Raw genomic sequence first — 9,216 nt, forward strand, 5'->3', positions numbered from 1 at the left:
GGAAGTACCTCCAGCTACCTTAGTGAAGCTTAGGGCTAGTGGTCGGCGATCACCTTAGTATTTCTTCTGTTTTTCTTGTTGCTTAATGCTGACAAATTACACTGTATTTGTCTTTCTGATGCTTGATTCTGCTTTTTATCTTTTCTCTCTGTTTGAGGTGTGGCTCCATCCAGAGATGGGTGTGGCACCTGTTCCGGAAACGTCCTGTGCACCGGCAACATTTCATGTATGTTCGTTTTGTGAATTGTTTTGCAATTTTTGTCTGTAGCATGACCCAAGCAGAGGGTCACCCCTTTGAGTCTGGTCTGCTTGAGGTTTCTTCCTCAGAGGGAGCTCTTCCTTACCACTGCTGCTCTGGGGGTTGGTAAGGTTAGATCTTACTGGTGTGAAGTCCCTTGATACAACCTTGTTGTGATTTGGCGCTATATAAATGAAAATAAATTGAAATTCAAACTAATTGTCTGCTCTGTTCATGGTTATAGAATTGAATAAAATGGTACTAACGTTGATGTTACGTTACCGCTGTTTTGGTTCAGTAAGCTTGAAGAGATGAAGCCACACACACAAACTATCAACATTTATTTACAGCAATTAATAACACAACCATCTTGTCTCCTTGCTTCTTCTCTACTTCTGCCATCACAGCCTTTTATATTGGCGCTTCGCGTCCCTGCGGGTAACTCTGGTTACTGCAGTATCAGAATCTTCTCAAATACCACAGTCCTCCCCTGCAGACATTAACTGCACTTATTTTCTTTTTACAACCATACATGTGCAGTTCTTTAAACACACACTCTTATTTACATTCCATTACCAGTTCAAGCGTTGTGGAGGACGCACATTTCTTTTTGGAAATTCCACACCCTGTGTATCCACAGGATTCTACAAAGTTTGACCCATTTCCACCAAGCAGACCTGAGGAACATCATTCTGAGGACCATTAGTTATCAGTTCACCTGCAGTGTCCTGACTCATTTTCTGCAACATCCTGTTCAGTGGCAAAATGATTATAATCATTATTGACATTGACATAATCAGAATTTACATTCTTGTTCTTTCTTCCAGTAACTGGTTTACATGTTGTTTGATGCAGTTTCCATTTACCAACACCAAGTACGTCACTGGACCCAAAACCTGGGTAATTTCATCATTCACCCATTTCTCCCCTCCCCTGTAGTTTCAAACCAGGACTGCTTGTCCCACAGAGAAACTCCTGAGTCTACCCTTTTTATTGCACATGTCAATCCTGGATAGTTTGAGATAAATTTGGTTTCAGCAAAGACAACCTGCTGCGTACCTGTCTTTTCAAAAACAGTTCTGTTGGTGTCTTCCCATTTGTCACGTGTGGCGTATTTCGGTAAACAAACAATAAATTTACAATGCAGTGTTACAAAGAACATGCTACTAACTGGTCTGCTTTTGACAAAGGACCTTTTAAAAGTTTGCACCAGCCTTTCTGCCAAACCATTTGAGGCTGGATGGTAGGATGGGGTTTTGATATGTTTCACAGCATTCAACTTCAGAAATGTCTCAAATTCACTTGCAATGAATTGAGGTCCATTATCAGTTACCGGGTGATTCTTTAACTATGGGCACTATTGGCCTTGTAAATGTAATTTCCACCACACCATTGCCTTACAATATAAAGTGCCTTGGGGCAACTGTTTGTTGTGATTTGGCGCTATATACATGTGCTCTGATGTTACTGTTTATCTCCATAGAAACTACCCACACAATCTTTCATACAAACTTTTTAAAGGGACATTATTGTTGTGGTTGAAATTACGGCAATAGTGTGGGACAACTACATTTTGTTTAAAAAAAAATCACAACAGTTGTATGACATTGAATACCCCAATTATGTTTTGATTATTTTACTGATATTTTATTCAGAGATATTTTAAAACATTAGAAAAAATGTTTGTTTACTATTCATTTTTTATCATTGAAGATCATAAGTCTGGGTGTGGGACAAGCACAAAACGGCAATATTTGCATATAATGATGCTGAAAAAAGGTGAAAAAGTCATCATAGACTACTAGAACAAATTTCTTCAAACACTTTCATTGTAAAGATAACTATAAAAGTGTGAACAGTATTCCAGTACAGTAACAGTATTCCCTGAAAACTCCCTTCTGTCTGATCATTTTTTAATAACATTTACATTTACCCTGATGGACTACCCTGCAGTGGGGAATAAGTTTCATTACACTAGAAGTCTTTCAGAAAGCGCTGTAACTAGGTTTAAGGATATGATTCCTTCTTTATGTTCTCTAATGTCATATACCAACACAGAGCAGAGTAGCTACCTAAACTCTGTAAGGGAGTTAGAGTATCTCGTCAATAGTTTTACATCCTCATTGAAGACAACTTTGGATGCTGTAGCTCCTCTGAAAAAGAGAGCTTTAAATCAGAAGTGTCTGACTCCGTGGTATAACTCACAAACTCGTAGCTTAAAGCAGATAACCCGTAAGTTGGAGAGGAAATGGCGTCTCACTAATTTAGAAGATCTTCACTTAGCCTGGAAAAAGAGTTTGTTGCTCTATAAAAAAGCCCTCCGTAAAGCTAGGACATCTTTCAACTCATCACTAATTGAAGAAAATAAGAACAACCCCAGGTTTCTTTTCAGCACTGTAGCCAGGCTGACAAAGAGTCAGAGCTCTATTGAGCTGAGTATTCCATTAACTTTAACTAGTAATGACTTCATGACTTTCTTTGCTAACAAAATTTTGACTATTAGAGAAAAAATTACTCATAACCATCCCAAAGATGTATCGTTATCTTTGGCTGCTTTCAGTTATGCCGGTATTTTGTTAGACTCTTTCTCTCCGATTGTTCTGTCTGAGTTATTTTCATTAGTTACTTCATCCAAACCATCAACATGTTTATTAGACCCCATTCCTGCCAGGCTGCTCAAGGAAGTCCTACCATTATTTAATGCTTCAATCTTAAATATGATCAATCTATCTTTGTTAGTTGGTTATGTACCACAGGCTTTTAAGGTGGCAGTAATTAAACCATTACTTAAAAAGCCATCACTTGACCCAGCTATCTTAGCTAATTATAGGCCAATCTCCAACCTTCCTTTTCTCTCAAAGATTCTTGAGAGGGTAGTTGTAAAACAGCTAACTGATCACCTGCAGAGGAATGGTCTATTTGAAGAGTTTCAGTCAGGTTTTAGAATTCATCATAGTACAGAAACAGCATTAGTGAAGGTTACAAATGATCTTCTTATGGCTTCGGACAGTGGACTTATCTCTGTGCTTGTTCTGTTGGACCTCAGTGCTGCTTTTGATACTGTTGACCATAAAATTTTATTACAGAGATTAGAGCATGTCATAGGTATTAAAGGCACTGCACTGCGGTGGTTTGAATCATATTTGTCTAATAGATTACAGTTTGTTCATGTAAATGGGGAATCTTCTTCACAGACTAAAGTTAATTATGGAGTTCCACAAGGTTCTGTGCTAGGACCAATTTTATTCACTTTATACATGCTTCCCTTAGGCAGTATTATTAGACGGTATTGCTTAAATTTTCATTGTTACGCAGATGATACCCAGCTTTATCTATCCATGAAGCCAGAGGATACACACCAATTAGCTAAACTGCAGGATTGTCTTACAGACATAAAGACATGGATGACCTCTAATTTCCTGCTTTTAAACTCAGATAAAACTGAAGTTATTGTACTTGGCCCCACAAATCTTAGAAGCATGGTGTCTAACCAGATCGTTACTCTGGATGGCATTTCCCTGATCTCTAGTAATACTGTGAGAAATCTTGGAGTCATTTTTGATCAGGATATGTCATTCAAAGCGCATATTAAACAAATATGTAGGACTGCCTTTTTGCATTTACGCAATATCTCTAAAATCAGACAGGTCTTGTCTCAGAGTGATGCTGAAAAACTAATTCATGCATTTATTTCCTCTAGGCTGGACTATTGTAATTCATTATTATCAGGTTGTCCTAAAAGTTCCCTAAAAAGCCTTCAGTTGGTTCAGAATGCTGCAGCTAGAGTACTGACGGGGACTAGCAGGAGAGAGCATATCTCACCCGTGTTGGCCTCTCTTCATTGGCTTCCTGTTAATTCTAGAATAGAATTTAAAATTCTTCTTCTTACTTATAAGGTTTTGAATAATCAGGTCCCATCTTATCTTAGGGACCTCGTAGTACCATATTACCCCATTAGAGCGCTTCGCTCTCAGACTGCGGGCTTACTTGTAGTTCCTAGGGTTTGTAAGAGTAGAATGGGAGGCAGAGTCTTCAGCTTTCAGGCTCCTCTCCTGTGGAACCAGCTCCCAATTCAGATCAGGGAGACAGATACCCTCTCTACTTTCCTTTTCGCTAAGGCTTATAGTTAGGGCTGGATCGGGTGACCCTGGACCATCCCTTGGTTATGTTGCTTTAGACGTAGACTGTGGGGGGGTTCCCATGATGCACTGTTTCTTTCTCTTTTGCTCCATATGCATCACTCTGCATTTAATCATTAGTGATCGATCTCTGCCCCCCTTCTCGGCATGTCTTTTTCCTGGTTCTTTCCCTCAGCCCCAACCAGTCTCAGCAGAAGACTGCCCCTCCCTGAGCCTGGTTCTGCTGGAGGTTTCTTCCTGTTAAAAGGGAGTTTTTCCTTCCCACTGTGGCCAAGTGCTTGCTCATAGGGGGTCGTTTTGACCGTTGGGGTTTTTCATAATTATTGTATGGCCTTGCCTTACAATTAGGGTTGGGTACCGAAACACGGTGCCAATAGAGCACCGGTTCCGATGTAAATGGTAGTAACAAGACCGAATAAGAATGAAAATTTCGGTGCCTCATTTCGGTGCCTGACTTCTTTTTTTTTTTCATGAGCCGAAAGGGGGCGACCGACCACAGTGTTCCGGCATCAACCCGCGTGACGTCAGCGCCGCATTAGCTGATGAGAACTGATAGCAAGAGGATCAATAAAAATGCCGAAGGCGAAACGCTCCAAAGTTTGGCTTCATTTCACACCCAAGGGCAACGACTCTGCGACGTGCCACAGATGTCATAAAACAATTGCATGTAAGGGAGGTAACACATCAAATTTGATGAAACATCTGGCCAGTCACGGAGTTTATTTGAAAGCTGAACAATGCACGGTGTTTGATAAACTGAGCGACGTTTCACGGCCCAGCACTTCGGCAGCAGGAGCTGCAGGGCAAATTGAAGAAAGTCCCAGCCCTGCTAGTGTGGCGTTGCACATCACCGATGATGACGATGACAGCAGCCGTTCCTCTTCAGGTAAGTTTAGTTTAATGCCAACCGCAAATCTTGATTATTAAGTGTCTTAGGTTAGCATTAGCAAGTACTGTTGCATTTTAACAGCGTGTGTCTAACGCCTGGCTATGTATAGTTCCACTTAGTGTCTGCTGACGTTATGCTTTGAATGCGCATTTTGCACAAGATTGAATGCGCAATTTTGCAATTGCATAGGAACAACAAATAGGTAAGCTATAGCTAAAGACTGTAGGCCAGTTGTACGTGACCTGTCTCGATATACCTGTCTCGAGGCTACACTATTAAATATTTCTGCTCAATGTCTGCTTAAAGCAAAAGTCTGAATATATGTAAACAAAATGTTGAACTTTCAGTATATTTACATCAGTCTCAATTTTCGTTTAATGAGTAACAGGTGTATATTATTAACTATTTTGATAGTAATGTTTTTATTTCTGGCTTTCAAGTAACCACAGTGACTCCTTTCACCCTGGCTAAGAAGAATGCACTACCCAAGAAGAAGGTGGAGGAAATCCACAGGGCAGTCACCAAATTTGTGGTGATGGGGCTTCATCCATTTTCCACGGTGGAATTACTATCTTTTAGGTGAAAATGTGGCAGATATTAAAATAGACTAATATACACACACACACATACATATTGTTTTTTTTGAAGGGAGATGAGCATTGCCCTGAACCCTAAATATCAACCACCATCCAGGGATGACCTATCCAACACCTTAATACCTGCATGGTATTCTGTTGTGAAACAGAATGTCATCCAACAGCTTGCACACGTCAGCAAAACTGCAATTACTTGCAATGGATGGACCAGTGTGGCACAGGACCACTATCTGACAGTGACTGTTCACTACATTTACAAGGGCAGCATCCAGCAGAAAGTTCTGAGCACTGAAGCAGTTTATGAGGCTCAGACAGGGCTAGTGGTGGCAGAGGAAAATCCACAAAATTCTTCAGGAGTTCAAGTTGACTGGAAAAGTCCTTGCTGCCACAGTAGACAATGCAAGCAACTTGGATGTTGCCCTGAAAAATTTTAAATTTTTAAAAGTTGGATGCTTTGCCCACACACTCAACCTGGCAGCACAGAAGGTGTATGGCATCCAAGCTGTGACCAGGTGGTGTTGCAAAGATCCGTGCAGTGGTGGTGTGGTTGAAGCACTCCACCATAAGCAAAACTGTTTTGAGAGAGAAGCAACGACTCCTCAGTAAATAGCATTAATATAATCATGATACATTTAAATATAAGAAGTCGTTTATTGTAATTCAAATGTCTGTGTTTTAGATTTGCCAGAGCATAATGTTATCCTTGATGTGAGGACTTGCTGGAATTCTCTGTACATCATGGTTGAGCGGTTTGTGGAGCAGTTCCCTGCAATCCAGGCAGCTTGCCTCGATCAAAGGCTGAGGAAGCCAATGGAGAGGGACAGGTGAGGTGATAGACAGGAGGGTCCCTTGTAATAATGTCAGTTTAACTTTTGTAATTATTTCATTCATTTTTTTATTATTGTATATATTCCATAGACTAGAGCGGCTCACTGACAGTGATTTTGAGAAGGCAGAGGAATTCATGAAATGCATGAAAGTCCTGTACACCTCAACCCTCTGCGTGTCAAGTGACAAGTCCCTCACATGCAGCCAAATCATCCCAATCCTCACAAAGCTGGAGGCACGATATTTACCCACAGATGATGACAGTATGTTTGTGGCTGCTATAAAGAGAAGGTCTGGGGAGATCTCGAAAAAAGATACCAGGTACTATCTATTTGCAGCCAATCTCTATGTTCACAAAGAGAGAAGCCAAACTACACAATTTTTACTACTGGACACTAAATCATGTTTTCATTACAGGATAAAGAAATTCAGAACTTCCTTCAGGAGGCCACATTGATGGACCCTCGCTTTAAAGGCAAGCTGGGAGTTGGTGTTACAGAAGCTTGGGATAGGCTTGAGAAAGCAACGATTGACAATGTCACGGCAACTCAGGTATTTTACAGCATATTTGTCAGAGACAGTGGGCTAATTGCTCATCTTTTTCATATGCTCTATGTCTATGTTACAGTTTCTTTAACTAAGTATTTCTGTTTTGTGTGTAATCGGTTTGTGTCTGCAGCTTCCACTAGAGGACCATCATCAGAGTGAGGCAGAAGTAGGTGGTGATGGTGATGATGAGGTGGAGGTGGAGCAAGAGGACACACATGTAAGTGCAGTCATATACTATTTATCTTGTCTACAATGATGATGAATAGTTGTTTTTTGTGTTATACTAAACTTGTTTGTTTTTTACAGCAAAGAGGAGCTCACAGGATGTCAGCCTTGGAGCAGTTATTTGCGGATGAAGACCGGGAACTTCTCCACACAACTATGAGCACAAGCAGTGCCCTCTCTATCACGGAGCAGGTCAAGAAAGAGATTGAGCTCTACAAAGGCATGCCAGCAATTACATCTGGACAAGACCCTGTGGCTTGGTGGTGGGGTAAGAGGGATACCCTCCCTAATTTGTCTGCCTTGTCAGAGGTGTATTTGTGCGTGCAGGCCTCCGCAACCCCTCTGAGAGGGTTTTCTCCTGTGCTGGACATGCAATTAGCCAGGAAAGATGCCGTATATTGCCAGAAAAGGCCAATATGCTGATATTCCTGCAGAACTGCAATTGAAGAATTGAAGTTATTTATATGTGCAATAACTGTTTTATAATATTTTGTTCCATATTTGTGTTATATTTATATTAAAGTGATTGTTCGGGTTATTGTTCTATTTGATATTATGGACATTTTATTTTATATTTAGTATTATATGTTTTATTTATATTGTTTAAAGATTTACAACAACTTAATATTATGTTTCAATTTTATTTAGGAATAAAAGGGTATTGTTTTTTTGACAAAGTGTGTGCAGTTCATTTTTTTTTAAAGTACCGGTTCGAGAACCGTTTAAGCACCGGTATCGTTTAAAAAATACCGAGTAGGCATCGGTATCGGATAAAACCCAACCGATACCCAACCCTACTTACAATATGGAGCGCCTTGGGGCAACTGTTTGTTGTGATTTGGCGCTATATAAGAAAAAAGTTGATTGATTGATTGAAATTTCCCCTTTTTTCTTTTTTTCATAAAATATGATCAAGGGACATAAAAGTGCCCGTAGTCTAAGAATCACCCTACCACCTCTTTAGGCCACCCACAAACAGAAAACAAGTTTCTCAAGGCTTCGATTGTTTTTCATGTGGTAGTAGTCTGCATATGTCATAGGTGTGATTGGCAAAGGACAAAAAAGCAGGAAAATATACGGTGCACCTACCATGATGCGGTGACCCCCCCAAGACACAGACACACATACACACACAGTTATATTATGTAAATGCATTTAACAAAATACAGTGTAAACAGCGCACATTGAATTAACTCCGTATCAGCTATCAGTAGTCGTAGTATTAGGACAGGTTCATGCAGGAGCCGGCAAGACCTCATTCACAACATTCTTTTGATGATGATGGATGTGGCAAGGAAAGGGGTTGCGGTAACACTGATGTGGGTGTTGTGGAAAGAATATAAGTTTTATCTGAACACAGTGAAAAACAAAGGTTCTGACAGAAGAAATGGTCTTCTTTGTCTTGGATTTATTTAATGCTTCAAACAAAAACAGGTTAATCAGGATACATGCAGTTTGTAAGGAAAAAGCACAGACAGAAAGGATGCACAGGAAAAAAAAAAAACAGTTGAATAAATGTTCACAGCATTATATGGAAAAACAGTTGTCTAACGGGAGGGGTCAAAGGCCTTGAGCCTGGACAGCAAGACACTTTTCGCTCAGTTAGACAATGCATTTTCTAGCTTGATACATTTTGCAGAGTAAAACCGTTCATGGAACAGAAAAACTGTATGTGCAGCTGAGAAAATGTGTTGTGAATTTCACTATTGCCACCTCAATTTAAAATTTTAAAATTCTTCGAGGAAGAATTGT

The 9,216-nt window shown here is 40.1% G+C and overlaps 1 long non-coding RNA gene across 1 annotated transcript; it reads left to right on the forward strand.

The window, feature by feature from the left end:
* Positions 1-5,439: 5,439 nt before the first annotated feature.
* Positions 5,440-6,933, forward strand: LOC117508026. The gene is made up of 3 exons (XR_004559950.1): positions 5,440-5,845; positions 6,542-6,686; positions 6,781-6,933. It is a non-coding gene; the product is annotated as an uncharacterized LOC117508026 (long non-coding RNA).
* The last annotated feature ends 2,283 nt before the right edge of the window (positions 6,934-9,216 follow it).

Source organism: Thalassophryne amazonica, chromosome 3 (genome assembly GCF_902500255.1).
Source record: "Thalassophryne amazonica chromosome 3, fThaAma1.1, whole genome shotgun sequence".
Lineage (NCBI taxonomy): Eukaryota > Metazoa > Chordata > Actinopteri > Batrachoidiformes > Batrachoididae > Thalassophryne > Thalassophryne amazonica.